The sequence below is a fragment of the Metopolophium dirhodum genome, chromosome 8 (assembly GCF_019925205.1).
Source record: "Metopolophium dirhodum isolate CAU chromosome 8, ASM1992520v1, whole genome shotgun sequence".
Classification (NCBI taxonomy): domain Eukaryota; kingdom Metazoa; phylum Arthropoda; class Insecta; order Hemiptera; family Aphididae; genus Metopolophium; species Metopolophium dirhodum.
This window is the reverse complement of record NC_083567.1, coordinates 182,998-207,654: the sequence shown is the minus strand read 5'-3', so window position 1 is coordinate 207,654 and position 24,657 is coordinate 182,998. Positions and strand designations below refer to the sequence as shown.

General features: G+C 34.6%; 1 pseudogene; it reads right to left on the bottom strand.

Annotated features, from left to right (window-relative positions):
* Positions 1-22,072: 22,072 nt before the first annotated feature.
* LOC132950607 (uncharacterized) lies at positions 22,073-23,240 on the bottom strand (annotated as a pseudogene).
* Between the last annotated feature and the right edge of the window lie 1,417 nt (positions 23,241-24,657).

The following is a 24,657-nucleotide window of genomic DNA, read 5'->3' as shown; positions in this document are numbered from 1 at the left end:
CCATGGTTATATGATATGGTAGTATACCTGATACCTGGTTATCGTTATCATCCACATGACGTTGAGTAAACAGCACGATTTAAGATATAGTATGGTTGCCCAACGACCCATTATAAAAAAAATAGATTATTAGAAAAATGTTTTCACACTGCATACGGTTTGAATCGAAATGTCACGTGTTCTGTGGGGGTCTATTGGACAGTGTTGTAAGTTAGGTTATGCGATATTACTATGCGAGTATGAAATATGCAATACTTACTAAACACTAATAAGTGTAAACAAACACTCGTCTGTTCGTGACTCGTGACTCGTTAATAAATTATTTATTATTTAATAATTTTATGTTTTACAATTTTAAATGTTTAAATTATAACAATAGACTTACAATTATTAATATAGTATTAGTTTTTGTAAATATTAATGTGTTGTTTACCACGTCATGTTGTATTTTTATTTAATAATTCAACCAAACATAACGTATAAGTACGAAGTTCCTAAATTGTTAAGCGTTACATGTGAATTGGATACTTATCGAGTACGCGTACGCGAATACTGTAATACAATTTATTGGTAAGTTTAACTTATTTGGCAGTCGCAAAAATTATAATAAATAATACAATGTCATTGTGTATAAACATTTTGATTTCAGTTTAATAATTTCAACACATACAATTTTCGTTTAATGTATACCTAGCTAACTCATGGATCACTAAACCTACTGGATATTATTTATATTTTGATAATATTTGGCTCGTATCACAATCAAGTGGTACTGTTTTGGCATAACACTACACAGAAATATTACAATCATCTAAGACATTTTTATAATTGTTCATAATTTAATTATGTCATCGTGAACTCTACTATAACATACCATTTGGATGATCCTGTATATATATTAAAATTATATTCATATTGCTATCTTCAATTGCATTTACAAATGGTAACATCAATAAATAACAATATTGCTTCACATATTGGATTTTAATATTTCAACAAACTACAAAATAAATTAAGTATGTATAAATATCTTTAACTACCTATAATGTTATTTAATTGTATTGAAAAACTGTTTTTTTTAGATTATCAAGTTAATTTGAAAGAAGTGGACAACAGTTTAGATGGACTAACTGCGTATAACCAATAATAGGTATGTATTGAAAACTAAAAATTGTATAATGTTAATGTTTTATAATTTCATATTATTTTTTAATAATGCATTTAAATGAGGTGACAACATCAATCATTAAGACTCAAAAGATATGTATGTACATAATATTATATACATAATATATATTTGTATGCTGTATACTTACGTTTGATACATCATACATAATATACGTAATATGTAGATTGTGTAATTAAAATAAAGTATATTTCAATTAATACAAATTACTTATAGATAATATGCTTAAATTCAATATTAAATAATAAAAGAATTATATTTTTACTTTAAACTATATTTTATTGCTTTGTAAAATGCAAATAACTTATATTATTTCTGTAAATGATTGATGTTGTTGCCTATTTATAGCTATTAATACTGAAGTAATAAATTCACGTTTGAATAATATTATAAGGGCCACTTTTAAATTTTACTATTGTTTTAAATCTGGGGGTTATGGAGAATTTTTTCTCATTTTTTGATTACATGTTAATCTTTACTCATATTTTGCATAATTGCACAACGAATATTTAGATTCAACTGTATCATCAAATTTGAAATAGATTTTTCATGGCCCTAGACTTTAAAATGATGGATAAAATTATATAGTGGTTAATTATAATAATAATTTAAAGGTACATTCATGACTATAGTACGGCCAGTGAAAAATGAGCCGCGACGGCAACGTTACTAATGGTGTATTTTAACGTAATCAGGGGTTCTTCGTAATGGCGTCCCTACATTTTATTTTACGATTTTTCAAAGCCATTTAGGCCTTGAGTAAAATTTACTACAACACATTTTTTAAATATTTTTATAGTAGCATTGACTATATGATAAGGATCCATGACCAAATCAGTATGACTACTGTTTGAAATTAATTAACGCGGAAAATAGTTGTAGAAGCCCTTACGAAATTCGACCACCCGGTGCATTGGTATCGCAGCTCATTTTTTGCTGGCCGTACTATAGTGCCTGGTTTTGTTCAAAAATTATTCTAGAATATGAACATATTTATGTATCAAAAATGTATTGAATGTGAATATTTTCATGCATAAAAATTCTTTGAAAATTGTATAAAGTATTTATTATGTACAAATTGAAATGTCATTAATGTAGAGAATTATAAATTTATGATTGTAATGAGCAAAATTTAAAATTATTTTATTTGATATTTATAAAATATGCTACTTGTATTCAATATTGTATATTCATAAACCATATTACCTAATCATTACTCATTAGTTATTACTTATTAGTACTTATTCCTTATTTAAAATTTTTTTTTTTATTTTTTAACTAGACAATTGTACAATCTGTAATATAATTGTTTACAATAAGCACAAGTGATAAAAGTATAAGTATAGAAAAGACAAAATAATAGGGTAATGTAACAAACAGGTTGATAATTACAATTATTTACATCAATTCAGACAGGGGGATGAGTGAAGAGACCATCCATTTATGGGACTTCGTGACATGTGGTGAATTTTAAATTATTAAAATTATTTTATTTCTTATTCCAATTATTATTTATTCATTCTGTAATTCTGTAGTAGAAGAGTACATATTATATATATATACATAATATATAATATACAGGGTGTAACCGATAGAAGTATAGAACTGACTTTTGGAATAACTTTTTTTCTGATCTATTTTTTTTTAGTTTTTTTTTTATTTTTTTTTTATTTATAATTTATAGACCCTAGCGCTACATGTATAGTTTATTTTTTAGTACTGAAAATAAAAAAATTTAAATTAAATTAAATATTTTTATAACATATTCAAAATTGCCATTTTTTAAGAATATTATTTTTAAGGATTGCAGCGTTTAAATTTTTTATTTTCATTCAGTCGTTGATCCAATATACCCAATTAAAAACTGAATTATACGAGGCGCTTGTTGTGTATTCGTACACTTGCACTTATTTAGTGATGATAAAAAATATCAGGGACATTGATTGATAACAGGTACTACACTAGTAACAATAAAAAGCTGTTACGGTTATTCTGATAATTTGGTCTTGATTAGCGACTGGTTCGTTGGTTATAAACTGTTACAGGTTACTGGCGTTATTCTCTGTTACCCTGTTATCAATAGTGTTGCGTTGTTGTTAGCTGTTACTGGTCATGTTATTAATATTTTTTAATTGTTCTATTTGTTCTTTTCTAATAACACTAATAAGTCTACAACAGTAGGTAACTGTTATTTTCACCATAAATATTTATGATTTTAACTGTTATTTTTTGAGAACAGTTTGTAACAGTTGCCGTAATTGATAACAAGTTGCCATCACTAACTTATTAAGCGTTGCACGTTGAAAATATAACACTTAAAATTAAAAAATATATTTGTCCAAATTATAAGTCAATAGTACATACACAATCACAATCAACATGAAAAAAAAATAAAATTCTCTTATTTTTAACTCTAGGTAGCTTTCCGAATGGTCTTCATAAATCAAAAAATAATGTTACATCTGATGAGCGACATTCGGTTAGTATCTTGGCTGCGTTTAGTGTTGATCCGCATGCTTCTACAAGGTCAATATCCAGGCAAACAAACATAAGCCATACCTCTGTACACCTTATTTTAAAGACCAATTTGTATCACCCGTATAAAATACACTATGTACAAGGTTTAATACCTTCTGACCCAGAGAGACGATTAGAGTTTATAGCGAATATGGTACTGCTAACTAATTCCATTATGACGAGGCATGAGAAATGTGTAGCGAGAAATGGAGGACATTTTGAAAATTATGAATAAATGTTTACATTAAAAAAATTTAATAAAAGTTATAAAATAATTGTATTCATTTGTCTAAAAGTCCATAACCCAACATAATTCTAAGAGTAGTTATAGGTCAAATCACACACAAGGCCGTTTGTAGGGGAGAAGCTAGAAATTAATAAAAATTTTTTACATAACAGTATTTAGAATAGAGCAGCCATACATTTATTTTAAGATGTTGCAAAACAACATTTTTATTAAAAGATGTTTTTAAATATTTTTTATCCATATAATTTTTTTAATTTTTTACTTTTTTCAATGACAACATTAAGTTTTAAGAATTTTATATTCCAAAACAGAATGTGATTATAATAATTAATACTAAAAATATGAAATAAAATAATTTTTTAAGAAATGTATGCTTGTAATGAATAATTGCTATTGTATTATTTGTATACCTAATACACATAATATGTGAAAATTAATTTAATGTAAAAACTATCTTGTGTGTGAATAAGCCACATAATGGACACTAATTTAATATTAAATTATCAAAAATAATAAGTGCATTAGTTATCAATAATTCTACTTGAGTATGGCCTAATTTCCGTAATGCAAGTTTTTGCAGAATTTGGGTAAGGTCATAAATCAACAAAAAATATTAACACTTGATAAAATTATAAAAATTAAATGTACATATATTAACTACTCTACATTTAAACTTATTTAAGGGCTACGGACTTCAAATACAACAAATACAATTAGTACAAACATAACTAATTTTTCATCTTACATTTTTTGAAAATAAGTTAATTAAAAATTGGAAATGTCTGATTAATTTTTTTTAAAAATGTTAAATTTTATATTTTAACAACCTCATAATGCTACTTATGAGGAATTGTATTAAAATTTAATAACATAACCTTTAAGTAGGCTGACTTAATATTTCCCTCTTCGTAAAAATTAACTTTACAATCTGGAAATTATATATAAATTATATAAATATCCGCATGGGGTACCTTAATTGGTAACGGGCGTGACAAACCCGCGGATCCCAGTCATTGGCGTAGGGAAAGTTGCGCTCCCATCGCCCAATACGCTGCAAAGTATATTGCAATAGCACCACGCTGACTTTAAGTAGTCGGCGCGGAACGGCCCTCCAATCTTGGGGGTTGAGCTTCGGGCCAACAACCCGTTCTCGCAAAAAACACTCAGTTAAGAAACCATCAAAAAAGCCTCGGAACTGGATTGAAAATGGCAAACAACTGGAATCGGAAAATGGGCTACGTATAGGAACTTGGAACGTCAGAACACTAAACAAACCTGGAGCATTGCAATATGTACTTGACGTTTATAATAACTATACAATTGACATATTAGCAGTACAAGAGATAAGGTGGCCAAATAGTGGAAACCTAAAGAAAGACAATATAACATTATTTTACAGTGGCACTACTAATGGAAGACATGAAAATGGAGTAGGTTTTGTTGGAATTATAAACAAAACACCCTATATAATGTAGTGTATAAGTAATATATTCACACTGTAGTTCATCAGACGCTGACTATACATTTTTATATACTACAGCATATTATATGTCCTGCGTAGTGTAGCCGGGTATACATAGTTAGTCGTTGATTTATATTACGCCTCGTAACACTATTGTACATCGTATCATTATACTTATTATTATATTATATATATCCGATTATATTATTATTTACCTTTTAACTTCTGTATATCTGTGTACTTCAACAGGTTATGGGCCCAGAGTAAGGTCTTTATAATAAAGTCGTGAATAGTTAGTAAAATAATAATTGATTAACGAATTGCGTGTTTTTTGTGTACAGACAGTGTACAGCAATAATAATTCGCGAAGTAAGTGCAGTGTAGTGTGCGTGCGTTTCGTAGTGTGCGTGCGTTTCTTAGTGTGCAGATAGTGTACATCTACGTTTTGTTTAAATATGGAGAACGAACAATATAAAATCAACAAACTCAAAGATGCATCAAATTGGGACATGTGGAAATTTCAAATTAAGGTTATCATGAATGCAGCAGAAATATTTGATGTAGTAACAGGAAAATCAAAGAAACCAATTTTAGCAAAAATCGGTAATGAAACTGAAGATGAAGCGAGAAAAAGGCATAGTGTTGATTTTTCAATATGGAAAAGGGCAGATAATAAGGCTCAAAAATGTATCGTCACTTCGCTAGATGAACAACCTCTACAATACATTATGAACTGTGACACAGCAAATGGTATGTGGAACAAATTACTTAGTGTGTACGAACAAATGTCGGACACAAGCATAACAATAGTACAACAAAAATTCTATCGTTATACAATGGATCCTAAGGACAATATAGCCGGTCATATTTCGAAACTAGAAAATCTAAGTAGACAACTAAAACAATTGGGAGAACCTATCTCAGAATCAATGTTGATTACAAAAATTTTGATGACATTACCTGATAGCTATAGGCACTTCTACAGTGCATGGGACTCAATGAATAGTACAAATAGAACGCTAGAACAGTTAACCACTCGATTGATGGTGGAAGAAACACGACAAGTGCAAGGACAGGAGGTCCGTAACGATGGTGCTGAAAGTATTGCTTTGACTGCAAACAAAGGCAAGTATATTAAAAGTCAAAAATACGGGAACAAAAATGATAATACAAAACCAGGAAAATGCAACCACTGTAAAAAACCAGGACACTGGAAAAGGGACTGCAGGATATTCAAAAGGGAACAAGAAGAAAAGAAATCAACTTCCGGTTTGGCGCTTATTGGTGTACAAAGAAAAATTGAAGAAATCGACGACTCAGACAAATGGTATGTGGACTCAGGTGCGAGCGACCACATGACAAATCGGAAAGAGTGGTTCGTCGATTATAAAAATTTTGATGTGCATTCGCCCGTACGTATTGGAGATGGTAAGCACATTATGGCAGTCGGAAAAGGTAACATAAATATTCATACTTATGTTAACAATAAGTGGATAAAAGGCTACTTAAAAAATGTTTTATATGTACCTGATATAAAAGTAAATTTATTTTCTTGTGGGGCATGCCTTGATAAAGGAATTACAATGGTGACAGACAGTAAAGGTTGTACATTTAAAATGGATAATCGTGTAATTGCAGTCGGTGTTCGTGAGAATAAATTGTTTTCAATGCTAATCAAAACAGATATTTCACAGGAAATTGGACACTGTGCTAACGTTGCAGTTAAGAAATTAACATTAGAACACTGGCACAAAATACTATGTCATCAGAATGTCAAACATGTTCGTGAGTATTTAAAACACAATCAAATACAATTTACAGATATACAAGGACAGTTATTCTGTGAACCATGCATCTATGGCAAACAGCATAAGGAGACGTTCACTCAGAGCGAAACAATAACTATTGAACCAGGGCAAATAATACACAGCGACGTATGTGGACCCATGGAAGAGAATTCATTAGGAGGTAAAAGATATTTCATTATTTTTAAAGATGATTATTCTAAATATACTTATGTTTATTTTATGAAACATAAATCTGAGGTTAAAGAAAAACTTAATTGTTTTCTGAGTATGGTTAAAACTCAAACTAAAAATGTTATTAAAACTATTAGAAGTGACTGTGGATTAGAATATAAGAATTCTGAAGTTCAATCAATTCTAAATATTTTTGGAATAAAGCATGAAACAAGTGTACCTTATACTCCTGAACAAAATGGAAGAGCTGAACGTTCAATGAGGACTATTTGTGAGGCAGCCAGAACAATGATATATGCCAAGAATTTTCCAAAATCACTGTGGGCAGAAGCAGTCAATACAGTAGTGTTCTCATTCAATTATACTGGTAATTCAGGGAAAGTATGTAAAACTCCATATGAGTTATGGTTTGATAAACTTCCTAAAATAGAAAAGTTTGTAGAATTTGGAATAAATGCATATAGTTTAGTTCCAAAACAACGACGAAAGAAGTGGGATGCAAAAAGTCGAAAAGGATACTTTGTTGGATATTCAGAAACTTCAAAAGGGTATCGTATTTGGTATAAAGAAAATAACGAGGTGTCACTTAGTAGAGACGTTATTTTCAAGGATGAAAGTGTTGTAAATGACCAACGTGTAGAATGTTCTAATAATTTAAATGATAGTAATAACATTGATGTTCTTAGCTTACACAAAGACGGCTCTTTAGAACACAGCAATACATCAGAAGAAGATGAAGTCATGGAAAATAAATTTGGGTCAATAAGTGTAGATGACAATGAAAAACAAGAACATGAACAAGAAAATGGATCAAATGTCAACGTGTACAACTTGCGAGACAGAAGTAATATTAAGAAACCATTACGTTATGATAATTCAGCCTTTTTCGTAGTCGAATCCGATCCAGTGAATTTCAAGGAAGCTGTGGAGTCACAAAATTCAGAAAAATGGATAGAAGCCATGAACAATGAAATGGAATCTCTTGAACAAAACGGAACATGGTCGCTCGTAAGTTTACCTAAGGACAGAACTATTGTAAATTGTGGTTGGGTGTATAAAACAAAATATAATGTTCATGGACATGTTGATCGATACAAGGCTAGGCTAGTAGCAAAAGGGTATAGTCAAATGTTCGGTATTGATTTTAATGAAACCTTTAGTCCTGTAGTAAAGTTCGATTCAATTCGGTCTATATTAGCTATATCAGCAGCAGAACAATTACAACTTCGACAATTTGACGTTCAAACAGCCTTTCTATATGGAGATTTGGACGAAGAAATTTACATGAGACAACCAGAAGGGTTCAACGATGGTACCGAAATGGTGTGCAGACTTCAACGCAGTTTATATGGCCTAAAGCAGTCACCACGATGTTGGAACATAAAGTTCAAAACATTTCTTCTTAACTTTAATCTATTAGAAACAAAAGCAGATCCCTGTGTTTTTGTTAATAGAGAAAATAACAAAGTATTAATCGTCGCTATATTTGTTGATGATGGTCTAGTTGCAGCTACATCGAGTCAGGATGTACATGCATTAATGGAATATTTGAGACAACATTTCAATATTACCGAAGGAGAATTGAATCAATTTTTAGGTACAGAAATTGAGCGAAAATCTGATGGATCAATTGTAATGCACCAAGGGTTGTATTGTAAAAGAGTATTGGAGAAGTTCAATATGACTGAAGCAAAATCAGTTCAAATACCAGCAGACCCTCAACATTCATTAGATGACAAGCAACAAAATACTAATTTAACTAGTAAAGTGCCATATCGTGAAGCAGTCGGAAGCTTATTATATCTCAGTCAGATTACAAGACCGGACATAACTTTTTCAGTAAATCTAGTTAGTAGATACATCGAGGATCCAAAGGAACAACACTGGACAGCAGTGAAACGAATTTTAAAATATTTAAAGGGAACTATTAATTTTGGATTGGTATTTAGTTCTAGACAAAAACTCATGTTAAAAGGATACAGTGATGCTGACTATGCAGGTGACTTGGATACAAGAAGATCAACATCAGGGTCAGTATTTACATTAGGATCTGGAAGTATAGCATGGAGTTCACGTCGTCAACAGTGTGTTAGCCTTAGCACAACTGAATCAGAGTACATAGCTTTAAGTCAAGCAGTACAAGAATTAACTTGGTTAAAATTGTTTTTAGGTGAATTGCTGGACCAGCCAAAAACGGTGCCAACAATGTATGGAGACAATCAAAGTGCGATTAAACTCGTAAAAAATCCAGAGTTTCATAGAAGAACGAAGCACATAGATGTTCGCTACCACTATATAAGAGAAAAGTTCAATGAGGGATTGTTTTCATTGGAGTACATATCCAGCAAGGAGCAGATTGCGGACATTATGACAAAATCAACTCCACGAACGCGGTTCAATGAGCTAAGGGAGATGTTAGGAGTTATAAATATTGATGTATAAGGGTATATTGTTTAAGGGAAAGTGTTGGAATTATAAACAAAACACCCTATATAATGTAGTGTATAAGTAATATATTCACACTGTAGTTCATCAGACGCTGACTATACATTTTTATATACTACAGCATATTATATGTCCTGCGTAGTGTAGCCGGGTATACATAGTTAGTCGTTGATTTATATTACGCCTCGTAACACTATTGTACATCGTATCATTATACTTATTATTATATTATATATATCCGATTATATTATTATTTACCTTTTAACTTCTGTATATCTGTGTACTTCAACAGGTTTTATAGTACACGACAAGATACTACCAAATGTTAAGACCTTCTCAGCCTTTAATGATAGAATTTGCTATATACGTATAGCGGGAAGGATATTTGACTTAATTATCATAAACTGCTATGCCCCAACAGAGGAAAAAGATGAAGACATAAAGGACAAATTCTATGAAGAACTAGAAAGGGTATATGACACTTTACCGTTGCACTGTATAAAGATAGTAGTAGGTGATATGAACGCGAAGGTTGGAAGGGAACATATATATAGACCGGTCATAGGACCTAACAGCTTACATGAAATTAGTAACGGAAATGGAACCAGACTGATAAATTTTACACATTCAAAAAATTGTATAATAAGCAGTACATATTTCCCCAGAAAAAATATACACAAAGTCACTTGGAAATCCCCTGATGGAAGAACATTTAATCAAATTGACGACATACTTATCGACAGGAGATTTAGGGGATGCATAAGGAATGTAAGAACGTATAGAGGAGCTGACGCAGACTCAGATCACTACCTAGTGTATGCGAAATTTAACCTGAGACTGGCAACAAAATGGAACTTGGAAAAAAGGAAACCTACAATAAAGTACGACATTCAAAAATTAAATGATATTGAAATAAATCATAATTATATTGAGAGAATTGCACATGAATTACAAAATAATAATATAAATCAAATAAGCCATAGTACAGAAATTGATACGATTTGGAACAGAACAAAGGGAGCGGTGGTTATTAGTGCAACGGAGATTCTAGGAATGAAACCAAAAGAAAAGAATAAAAACTGGTTCAACGATCTGTGTAAGAATGCAGTTATCAGAAGAAACGAATTGAGGAAAAAAGCACTACAAAATACATCAGACGAGTGCATAAGAGAATATGAAGAACAAAGAAAGTTGACAAATAAAGCGTTAAGGAGAGAGAAACGTCTAAACGAAAAGAAGAAAATAGAAGAAATAGAAACCAATAGATACAACGCAAAAAAGTTTTTCAAAATGACCGGGGAAGTAAAAGTTGGCTTTAAACCACAAACAAGGATCTTAGTGGACGGTACGGGAACTATGATCACAGAAGAAAGACAAGTAATTAACCAATTCAAGGAACATTTTGAAGACCTCCTGAACCGACCCTCAATAGGGCAGGGTTTAAATCCAAGCGAGGACAGCCTAACAGCAGAAATAGATATAGACGCTCCCAAATACGAAGAAATTGATAATCTGATTAAGAGGCTTAAAAATAACAAAGCCCCAGGAGAAAACAGCATAGTAGCGGAATTACTTAAAAAAGGTGGTACGATGTTGGTGAGCAAAATTACAGAAGTTATTAAAACAATATGGAAAACTGAGACAATTCCGGAAGAATGGAAAACTGCAATTATATGCCCAATATTTAAAAAAGGTAACCCTACTAAAACTGAGAACTATAGAGGAATTTCGCTACTGGACACATGCTATAAAATTCTGACAACACTGATATTAGAAAGGTTAAACCCGTATGTTGAAGAAATAGTTGGGAATTACCAATGTGGGTTTAGGAGAGGAAAATCCACAACAGACCATGTTTTCGCGCTAAGACAATTAATGTCAAAATACTATGAATTTGGGAAGGACCTGCATCTAGTCTTTGTGGATTACAAGCAGGCGTATGATAGTGTAGACAGAGAAGAGCTTTGGAAAGCATTGGTAATTTTAGGAATACCCAAAAAGTATGTGAACCTAATAAAAGCATGTTACGAAAAAACACTATGCAGAGTGTGTTATATGCAAGGCATCTCAGATCCTTTTGAAGTCAAATCTGGCCTTAAACAAGGGGACGCGTTGTCACCTGCTCTATTTAACCTAGCCCTCGAAAAAATAATTAGAGACACAAACGATGACAGAAGGATGGAGATAAGCAATGAACAAGTTAGGTTAGCCTATGCAGATGACATTGTGCTGATGGGTGAAACCAAAGAGGAAATCATCAACTCAACATCTAAACTCATAAATGCAAGTAAAGGAATAGGATTACATGTAAACGAGGGGAAAACTAAGTATATGGTCGTATCGAGAAGACCACCAAATATAGATTCCATAGTAGTGGATAATTATAAATTTGAAAAAGTTGATAATTTTAAGTATTTAGGCGTAAACATCAACAACAAAAATGATATGCATATAGAAATAAGTGAACGGATCACTAGTGGAAATAGATGTTACTTCAGTATTATCAAACTCCTGAGGTCTAAGCTGTTATCGAGAGGATCAAAGATACTACTATATCATAGCTACCTTCGACCTGTGATAACATACGCCTGTGAAACCTGGTCGTTAACTAAAGGTGATAGCAGAAGACTTATCACGTTCGAAAGGAAAGTGTTACGAACCATTTATGGACCAATCTTCAACCCAGAAACACAGACATACGAAAGAAGAAGCCACGAAAATATAAAGTCTCTTTATAATAAGCCAGACATACTCTACTTTATTAGGAAAAAACGACTAGAATGATTCGGACATGTATGGAGGGCAGATGGACAATTAATTAAAAATGTACTTATCAATAAAATAAATAAAACGAGACCCCTAGGACGACCCAAAACCCGATGGATTGACGTAGTTGCCAAAGATATAGAAATGATAGACCAGGACGCAACTTTAGAGACAGCATATCAGAGAGAGAGGTGGAGAGAAATTTTGATGGCAGCGATGGTCCTGAATGGACCGCTAAGCTGAAGAAGAAGAAGAAGAAGAAGAATCTGGAAATAAAATAAAATAATTTTAAAAAATGTATTTATTTAATAATTCAAAATATTCATACATACACAATTAATTGAGTAGTTTGTCCAGAGACTATATTATATTACAGAAATATATTTAATTAATTTACATAAATATCAAATATAAGTGTACTGGTACAGTTATGAAACATTTGCTAGTCAAATCAAATAGTATTGTCTAGTCATAGATATAGTTGCTCATAGTTCAGTGTAATTTATTATGAATTACTAATTTTCACTGAAATCAAAGTCAAATTTTTTTACACAAAGTTATTAATAAGTATTATTTAGTAAAAAAAAAAAAAAAATGTTAGGTGAACTTACCAATTAACTATACAAATTAAATAGTCGCCAAATAAAGAATTTGCAGATGAATTTAAAAGTTTTGACTTGGTGTTTGTATAGTATTGTATTGTTTTATTATAATATGATATCCTATAATTTTTCTAATAATTAGTTTTACAAAATGGCTATTTTTAAAATTTTTAAAACAAATTAAATCAAATTTAATTTTTTTTTATTTTCAGTACTTAAATTAAAGATAAAAATAAAATTATTGTACATTTAGTGCTAGGGTTTATAAATGATAAATAAAAAAAAAAATTAAAAAATATTGATTGGAACAAAAGTTATTCCAAAAGTCAGTTCTATCTGTTACACCCTGTATATTATAGAACTATACAACACTATAGTCACTATACAACACATATTTAACCCTTCGTTTGAGTGCTCTTGATTTCTTTTTTTGGGGCTATCTAAAAAATGAAGTATACAAGGAAGAGGTCAATGAACCAAACAAAAAATAAAAGACTGTTGTAACAAAATTAAAAAAGTAATACTAAAAAAAATTACATCCACTGAGGTAATGAAGCGACTGGATATTTGTTTAGCTGAAAATGGCAAACAATTTAAAAATACTATCTACTTATAAACAGTAGCACAATTACTTATGAAAAAACCACCAAACTTTGAGGCACTGTATCTCGCTAATGGATTATCAAAAAATGAAAATTTTAACGTTATAATTCATAAAAAAATTATTTTATTATTTTATAAGATTTTTATTATGGGTTGCCATTTGAAAATCAAAAGTTGATAATAGTTTGACCAATAAATATAAGGGTGAAAAAAATTAAAGTGTTATACAAATGTAGAAAAGTATGTAACTAAAATTTTTAGAAAAAAACATTTGGTAAAAAGTCTTATACTTTCAGAAATAATGAGTGTTCTTCGATAAAAAAATGACCCTGTATATTAAAAACAATATAGGACATAATGATGTACCTTGAGTGACTCCATAATCTTTAACATAACAATAATGACTGTAATTAGGTCCGATAGTGGTGTAGTAAACCCAAAAGCCATTATATTATTTTAAATAAAATAAGTAAAATAATAAATAGAATAATATAGTATAATTTATGAGTAGAAACGTAGGTATTAATATAATCCTAAATAACAGGAAACATAGAGCAAAGGTGAAAACAACAAGTTGTTTTACCGAGTCACAAAATAGTGCAATTCAACAATATTAGGGATGTATTAATACACACAGCTATAATACGATATTAAACAATATCACGTAGAATAAACTATACATTTAGTATAATTTATAATGGGTAATGTAGGTAGTAATATGCAATGTAAAATAGGCCTAAATAACAGGAAGCGTGGATCAGAGGTGAAAACAACAAGTTGTTTTACCTAGTCCCATCAATCATCATAATGCAATTTGACATTACTAGGGAAGTAATATTAGAATATAGATATCACGCCACCAATACGTCATTGTTAGAACCCGCATAAATACGGGTAGAGCACCTACTATTACTTAGAAGATAGTCAGCCCTCGTCGTAGGTCTATCAAGCTTACGACAGTGCTTATAGTTATTTTGTAATTAAAACTTGTAATAATAAAGTGTTATGTAATTGTCATATTTAAAAAGTCTAAAAAGTGTTATTAATTATTTACCTATCTTTCTCAACCACGACTCAAGACGACAACGAACGTGCTACGTCGTTTAAATAATTATTGTATTAGTGTTCAACGTGTCCTTCACGGCGATCACTACAGTGGTTATAGTTGTTGTCTGTTACTCAGATAACTTTTAAACCATTTTAATGCATTGTAATCAAAGCCTAATTCTTTTAACTTGTTTAGTAATAATTATCTACTGATTGAATCAAATGCTTTTTCCAAGTCCAAGAATGAAATTAAAATTTTTTTTTAGTAACCCTTTTGCTATGTAATTAGTTATTAATATCGATTAAAGCATCTTCCGTTCCTAAATTTTTTCTAAACCCGTTTGTCCAGTAAATATTACTTTATCTCTCTCCAAGTATTCTAATAGTTGATTTTTAATTATTTTTTCAAGGATTTTAGCTAAAATTCCTAATACCTATTGAGATTGGTCTATAATTAGTGAAATCAGTTTATATCCTTTTTATGAATCGGTACGATTCTAGCTACTTTAAGTTCATGAGGTACATTACCATTTTTATGCTGCAGTTAATTATGTGTACAATAGGTAATATCACATTGTCTCCTATTCGTTTAAAAAAAATGCTGTATAACCATCAACTCCAGGTGCCGAGTTGTGATTCAGATTGTTTAATATATTTTTTACTTCGTAATTGCCTATGGTTTTGAACTTGAAGTTGGAGTTTATGCTTGATTTATTATTAGTATTTGTTCTGAAATTAGATTGTATATTATTTGTATAATATAATACAAATAATAATATTAGCAATATAATTGAACATGTGACACTTTAGAGTATAGAAAATAAAAAATAAATTGTTCATTTTAATAAGACTCCTATTCAATAAAATATTATAAAGTTGAATGATTTTAAATGTATACGGATATTTGTATTTATTTTGTTAGTTGATAAATCATAATTGTGGCTCCTTATATACCTGGACTCCATGTACATTTTTATCGGTGCATACCTCCCAAAATATACAAATTGCCTCCCATCCTTATCGTAAATAAAAAGGTTAATCTACACTATAGTGGCCTTCGATGACCAGGTAATTCATAATTATACACGGGTTGCCTCTCAAGAACTTTCACACTATAGTTGCCTCCCGCATAGAATTAAATAGTGGTTCAGAAACTTCACTAGACTTCAATAGACAAATAGTGTGCGCCAATTTTTATATTAAACCCATAATGCATAGATATATTTAATAAGATTATACCTAGTAGGTTTGTGAATATAATAAATTCTAAATTATAGGGGGGAACTTCAATGATTCTAAAACTATTCAACAATATAACTTAATGCAAACAATTTTAAATACACAGAATCTTTTTCTTAAATAATATTTTGTGACTTGGTGAAGAGTTCAAATCTCTACAGTTATTCATTACTGAATAATAACAAAATTAAAATAGATTTTGTGTAAAATATTTGTAATTTTGTTGTTTTTCCCAAATTTCAAAGGAGTGCAAAACACAAAACATAAAGATTTTTAATTTGAAAGAATGTTCATAACTAAGAAAAATAGCATTATATAGGCATAAAATGTTTCTACTCACATGATTCATTGAGTTGTGAGGAGTTGAAAAAATAATTTACTTATCTTCAATGTATACTTTAACATAATATTTGTTATAATATGCAGAGACGAACTGACGTACTGATACAGGGAGGTTCCTGGTCAACTGACCAATTGGGATTTTTATTTGCCAGACGGATGTATTAAATAATTTTTTAAAATAATTAGTGTTCATTTGGGGATCATTATTTGTTTATACTAAAAAAATACTAAACCGTATAATATTGCAATTCTGATACTTTTATCACCTTTAGCAAAAAAAATCACTCATTTATACGAACATCAAACAACAGAAATACAATTTTTAAATTGTAACTATTGAAACTGTTGTGTAAATTGAGCCACTATTTTTGTGCTTATTAGGATACATGCTAATTACATGTTAAACTATATTGGCCTGTGACTCGAGTCTTACTCCACCCTTACCTAGTTTTTGATACCACGCCTAAATAAAAAGCATGCAAAATACAAAAGTTAGCATGCAAATACATGTTAATTACATGCCAAATAAAGGAAAAAAAAGTTTTCAATTACAATGTAAGGGGTTGGATAAATTTAGTTCATGCAGGCCAACAATTTAATATTAATAATAAATAATCTGTAAAATTAATTTATCTTTAAATAGTTGCATTAATAAAATTAAATAAAATGTTGTATTTTAGGTTCTACAGGAGGCTACTTCAAACATCATATGACTGTTATTATGGATTTTTATTATTGTATGTATTCTATTATCTAGTGTACGCTACTTGACAATATTATTTTTCAGATTAAATAAATTCAGAAAAAAAACGATGTTCGCATCGGATGATTTCATCCGTGTTTTTGGATGTTTGTCATAAAATGTCTAATTTTTCGGACATGATTGAAACCATTTGCACTGGATAAGTAATAAATAGGTGTAGTCATAAATACATTTATTATTAAAAAAATTCAATTGTGATACATATATGAGAGATATGACTATCTAACTATTACAATTAACTGTCTAGAAAATCATATACTACCAATCATAATTAAAATGTATGAAGCAATGCAATAACAAACGAAAATATAAATGTGCCACCTCTATGACTAAAGACAATGAAAGTTAAATTTCTACCCTTAATGGTCCAAATGAATTCGGAGAGAGAGCTCATTTTAGTAAAAAGCTTTGTGCCTTATGATTTTATCAAAATTACATGTACGCCATAATAATATTTTTTTATGTTGTGTAAAACAAAAATACACATATTTTGGGGTCGGCTACACTGTTTTAATATTATAATTGTTTTCAGTAGATAACATAAACTATTCACACCATGGACTATGACACTATTTATCCTACACATTCTATCTTAAACCATGCCACGGAGTAAGATATAATTGACTGGAAACGACATGGTCGGCGGGGATCGGGGGGCGGCCACTGAAAAGTTCCACACACTGGGGACCCTAAGTTTTTAGCGCTACCGGTAGTTTTATTTATTTTCACATTTTGTATCTTAATCCGTGTCTTATACGGATGGCATTGTAACTCTGTGTCCCCATCGTGATTCGTGACCAACCACACTTGCTTCTTGTACATACATTCGTAGCCGCTGATAAGCTGCTCGTTTCCAGTTCATTATATCTTAGTTTGTGGTTCACACCACGATTTACGATAGTATGGTTGACCCATTAGAAAAATGTAATCACACGATTCACACGGCATACTGTTTGAATCAAAAAGTCACGTAATCTACGGGGGTCTTCAGATACAGCGCTCATAACGGTTAAAATTAAAACTAATAAAATTGTTATGTTATATGCCGATATAAAATAAAAATATGTATAATGATCGTATTATATTATAAATTATAAAATAGTCCACTAGAAGCGCTAGCACCAAGATCACGATTTAAATCCTATGCCGTCTTATCATAGCTCGTTGGGCAACCATACTATCTTAAATCGTGGTTCACATAGAGATAGATAACAATAGTCTATTATGTATTAGATAATGTTATATCAATCTCAGTGACTGTTTAATAGACATGATTAATAAAGACGTTATCGCTTGGCTGCAAAGGGTTAATACTTAATACACATTATAAGAACGTGTACCTATGCTACTGCACTAGCGAACGTCGACGAACAACTACAGAACAACAACACAAAACGACGATTAACGACTGATTGAAAACAATCAATTAGAATATGTAATAAAATATACTAATGAAAATATAGTTATATCCTATACATTAATTTTTAAAAACTAAAGAGATACTGAGTAAATATAATTATGAATTAGACAAATAATGAAAGTTTTTAAAGACACCCCCCGGATAAATTAACTCTGTTTACTGCACAGTAAATGTGAAGTAGAACAAATTATTCTGTATTAATCCACTTGAAAAGCACGGAATGATTTGAGGAAAGTGATTATTATTATTACCTAATCAACTTTTTTGTGTTTTATTGTTAGTTTTTCAATTTGATTTATTTTTAATTTAGTTATTTATTTATTATTTGTTTAACTTGGTTGGTGCCAATATCGATTATCGCAACAATCGACTGTGTCACAATATTATGATTTTATTTAGTTAATTTATACATTAAATATACATCAGTTAATTATACATTAAAAACACACAGCTAAATATTTATACATTTAAGATGTAATTACTATTCAAATTCTATAGTTAATATAAAGATAAAGAATGATGTAATATGGGTTTTTATTTTTTGTAGCCATGCAAATTTTAACTACTCCTGAATTGTGCAAATCATATTTTTCCAAAAAAAATGAAGATGACCCAAATGGTCCCTAAAAAACGATATCATAAAGACGGAGGAGAAAATCGTCAATTTATTTTAATACTATTTAATTATCTTGTATATCAAAATGTGTAATTTAAACACCTAACATAACCTGAATAATATAAAAATCCGATGAACCGCTAACTTTAGTTTTACTCGTAGGTTACAAGTGCAATTCGTCACTTTTAAATCATTTATTAATTGATTTATTGAATGCTGTCTAACTTTTAGTTCAATTAAATGTTTTTAATATTTTTTTTATAATTAAGAAATGTATTTTATGCACATAATATTTAAAATATATGACTGTTATAATATTCCACATTACAAATCATAAATACATATGAATTAAATACAATTTACGATTTTACATTAATGTTAAAGTTTTAAAAAATCTATATAAATAAAAATGTATTGCAGCATGTGTGCACCTATTTGGCAGATTTTTTTTTATGTTCATAACTGTCATAACTAGGTTTGTATAAAAAAAAAAATGTTGGATACTAAAACGATAAAATCAGAAATTTGGATGGTATCTTTTGACAGTGGCACTATCTGTATAGAAAAAAAAACCAGTACAACGCCATCTTTTTATTAAAAAAATAAAATTTCACAGAATTAACGCATTCACATACCTATTTACAAAATAGCAAAACTTATGAACTTGAAATTTGGAACTCTGGTGCACTCTATGTCTAATGAACTAGAATCTAGATGTGCAATAAGAAAGGATTTTTAAAAAATACGTATTTTAAAGATGTACTCATACAAGGACTTTCACATTTGGCAAACGGAAATCGAATGTTTTTTTGTATTATAAAATATGATTGCAATTTGGATACAGATTATGTTAATGGTGTATTCTAGTATTCTATATTAAAATAAAAAGTTCATACAATTATTGTCCGCTCTTCGATGACATAGAGAACATTTTGTTTTTCCTTTCGTTTAAAGTCCATGTGATTTTGTGGCTTAGTTTTATAGTGGTACAGTAATATAAAATCGAAAATCAACCAACTCAGTGATTATTGATTGGGTAATAACTTATCATTGGGTGAACCTCCTTATAGATTACCAATTGTATTTATAATTACGAGTAGATAATTAGCACAATTGGCATAGATTGCTTACCTAGGTGGCTATGATGTATTTACTGTAACTCATTGTCATGTCAACTTGCAGTTGTGTACCTTAAGTTGCACGTAAATTGAGTTTCACCTGCGTCTGACTGGCTATACTGCGGCCATCGAGAGAGCGCTACTCGTTGGCGCATCCAAATGACCGAGCTCCTCAGTCTTGTACCCTAATTTCTTCCACTCTACCACCTAGTCGCCGCGACGGACGGGGCTCCGGCCCCGTGTTCGCCTGGCTATCGTTTGGCGAGCTGACAGTCTTCAGCTGCTACTGCAGACCCGGGCCCCGCTGCCGGAGTTCCGCCTGTTTCTGGGCGATCTCGAGACGGCGATCCGTGCCAGAGGAGACTCCTCAATCGTGCTTGCTGGTGATTTTAACGCCTGGAACGTGGAGTGGGACTCGAGGGTTAACAACCCCAGGGGCGTGCCACTGTCTGACCTAGCCGCAAGATTGGGGCTGGCACTGGCCACTTCGGGCAACTCTCTCACCTTCGTGAGAGGAGCGGCTACATCTATCATAGATCTGACATTCTATAGGGGCGTTGATCTCACGGGCTAGCAGGTGCCTGATCTGGAGAGTTTGAGCGATTACAGGTACGTCTGCTTCAGCACAGTCGATCGGGCTCTGGTCCCGGGTTGAACCGAAACACCCGCCGACGCCTTCCCCGGCTGGTCAGTCAATAAGCTGAATGCAGAGGCCTTACACCGCCATCTTAGCTCCACGCGCCTGGTGGCCACCGCTGGCACCACATGTGTCGAGACGGCTCTGTCCTCGGCCGAAGCGCTCGACGAGTTCCTGTTTGGTGCCTGCGAAGCGTCAATGCCCCGGAAGACAAAGGGCCCCTGACAGAAAAACCAGGTTAGAACTGACCTCAACAGTCTCTCGGGAACGCGATCAACTCCCGAGAAGCGGCAAGATCAGGAACCAACGGACTGGTCTGGACGCAACAGGGGCCTCGTAAACCCTCGCCTAACCTAACCTAACCTTTTTTTTTATGGTATCGCAGGGGGCCGGATATACCTGGTGTGGCAATTCACCAGCTCCCCTGCATCGTTTATTCGTAAATTACAAGATAATAAATTATTACAATTGTGGAGGGCCTCTAACCCTCCGGTGAATTTGGCATTCGGCCCACAATAAATAAGTCTTAAATAAATTAAATTAAATTAGCTTCTTTTTGCCTCTTTCGCTCCTCCTCCTCGGTTAGGAGGGTTAGGTTAACCTAACCTAACCTAACCTAACCTAAGCCGAGGTACTCGATCAGCAGCTCCAGTTCTTCACCTCTCCTGCTGTCGACCCAGTCGCCCCACGCGGCAGATCTCGCGTTGAGATCCCCGGTGACGAGGACGGGGACTTCCTGTTGAACGGTCCTGATACTATCCTCGAGACGGCGGAGTGGGTCCTGGAAATCTTCGATGGGCCTGTTGGGCGACGCGTAGCAGCTGTACACCTGGACGCCGTTGAGCCGAGCTGTGACAAACTCGGGGTCGCTGATGACGTTGGCCACCGTTACTCCCGTGTTCGCGACATAGATGGCCGCCTTCCGTTGTCCGGCGCTCACGTGCCAGGCACTGGATGCGGGAATCGCCTTGTGGGGGTCGCTGATCAGGGCGACGTCGACTCTTTCTTCAACCATGAATTGCGTGACGAGGTCTTGTGCCACGTGACAATGGTTGAGGTTGCACTGCACGAAGTCGAGTCCCATCACAACGCTTTACTTGCTTCTGCAGGCGCCTCACAACTTGAGGTTGAGGGCTGTGGCTGCTGCTGCTGTTGCGTCTGCTTCTGTAGGGCGCCGTCCTTCACCAGGTGGTCGTCCTTCTTGCATCTGTGACAGCGGCGGGGCTTGGCCTCGTACTGGCACTCGGCAGCCAGGTGTCCTTTCCCTTGGCAGCGGAAGCAGGTAGGTTGGTTGTTGGCCAACAGCTTGACCCTGCACCTGGTCCACTCCACGGTGACCGCTTCCTTCTCCGCCAGCGTGATGGCGTCCTTGAGCGGCAAGTGGAGGCTCGTGACAAACTCCCCTCTACCACCGGAGTTCTTGTGGATGGTCACGTTCTCGGAGGTGACTCCGGTGACTCCCACCTGCGTGACGCCGGCAACGACGTTCTCTGCCTCTGCCCATTCCGGAACTCCCAGCAGTAGAACGGGCGTACGGGGCTCGGGTAACCTGACCCTGGCAGCATCTCCTACCTTCTCCCGGATCTTCTCGGCTAACAGCGTGGCTTTTTCGATCCCCTCGACCTCGAGGAGAATACCTCCCGCCCTGGTCTTTCTTGTCGTCAGGACCTTGACGCCAAGGGATTGAAGGTTGATACCTTTTTCATCACGGCGGCTAGGGAGCCTGCTTCAGCCGGGCTGTCGATGGTGACCGCCATGGACCACGGATTTCGCTTCCGCAGGAGAGCCACTTGTTCGGTGGCCGAACGTGGTTGTTGGGCCGGCTTCGGTAGTTAGGTCGAAACTGCTTGTCCATTGGGGTAACCCCCTGCTTGCTCTGCTGCTTCTGTCTGCCAGACCTCCGGCGTCTCCGTTTCCGAGACGGTACAAGAGCTCGTTGTTCAGGTTTATGAATACTAGCTGGGGGGTCCCAGGCTGGAGATTGTGTCCCCACACATACGCTTTTACTCGGGTTAACCCCGATCGAAACGGTCTGGGTTGAGGCATCAACCCTTTTGCAGCTTGGAGCCTGACCACCCTGGTACTGCTCTACTCCCTGCATTATCTCAGACATCGCATTAGTCGCTCTTGCGACCTCGTCCCTGCTTTTGGATACGCCAACCGCAACTTTGAGGACCTCCTCTATGGCCAGCTTTACCTCAGGACTCCTTACCTTGGCGTACAAGTTTTCTAGGATTTGGACCTTGGTCATCAAAAGCCTTATGCCCGAATCGTTAGTTCTCAGGCCACTCTTTAGGCTCCTCCATGACTTAGCGACAACCTCCCCGCTGCCTGCTTCAGCACTAGTAGTTGATAGAGTGGTGGGGCCCGTAGTGAGCCCGCTACGTTGGACCCGGCTGTTACCCCAGATCCACCCACTACTGCAAACCTCTGGGATTCCGAGGCCCCTGCGGTAGTAACAATATTTCTGCTGGTGCTATCCATATTGTGTTTTTTGAAGGGTTGTCTACCTTACGTTTTAGCCCTGCCACCAGGGGGATTTAAGTCAGTGTTGCCTTCACCTATGTCCGTTTGCAGGCGCTTGCAGGTGGACAGGGCCTGCCCGACCAGATAAGGTCAGGCTCTGTGATTAGTCTAGTTAAGACTAGGATCGCTTGGTAAGACTCAGTTAAGAGCCCGCAAGTCCCCCCGCCTCGTCAAGGCGGATCCCGTGGGGGGGAACCTAACCTAACCTAACCTTTTTTTTTTTTTTTTCGTTTTTGAACCGACGACGTCGCGGGAATTGCTTTATTCGTTTATTGATATCAACATTTACATATACATACGGGAGGGGTAGACGGGACAGTTCCCTGACTTACCCCCCTTTTACATAACATTTTATTTATTACGATACTGTTTCTAGTGTGTGTCGGTGCCTTCCTGGTCTTCTAGGGCCGACCGGAGTCCGCCGCTCTATTCGCTCGTTCGTCCTTCCGGTGTCCTGCGATGCTGTGATCGCCTTCCCTCCCGTGGTATCACAGGTAGGGGGGGATGAAGAACGGTGGTCGGTGACACCTCCGACGTGTCGCTGTTGCGGCTTCGAAGCGTGTCTGCCCACCGTTCTCCATCATCCGCTGTATTCAGCGGAGCAGCTGCTCCTCCCTTTCGTCTTCCTCCTTAGCGGTCATGATCTTTTCAACCAGAACTGGCGTTCGTTTGTTCCTGCCTGGTCAGTTAATCTATTGCGGGCTGCCGATTCGTCCGGTAGTTCGTCCGGGCGGGGGCTGCAGAGGATGTCCTCGACGTCACCGGCGTGTGGAAGGTGACGGAGGATCCTCTCTATGATGGAGCGTTCGTCTTCCCACCTCGGGCAGGCGAACAGCGTGTGGTCGGTGGTGTCATCGGGGTCCATGCAGTAAGAACACAAGCTGTCGTCTGCCCGATTAAATCTGCGCAGATAGCTCCTGAAGCAGCCGTGCACCGAGAGGACCTGCGTCAGGTGGTAGGTCAAGTCCGTCGTTGTTGGCCTAGCTAGCCATCGGGCTACGTCTGGCAGCAGCCGGTGAGTCCATCTGCGGCCGACCGCGTCTGGTGTGGTGGCTGACCGGTCCCATCTGGATTGCCATGCGCGGATGGAGATCGTCCTCTCTTCCAGTTGTATTGTTTGTTTGGTCCTGTGTTCGCCGTCC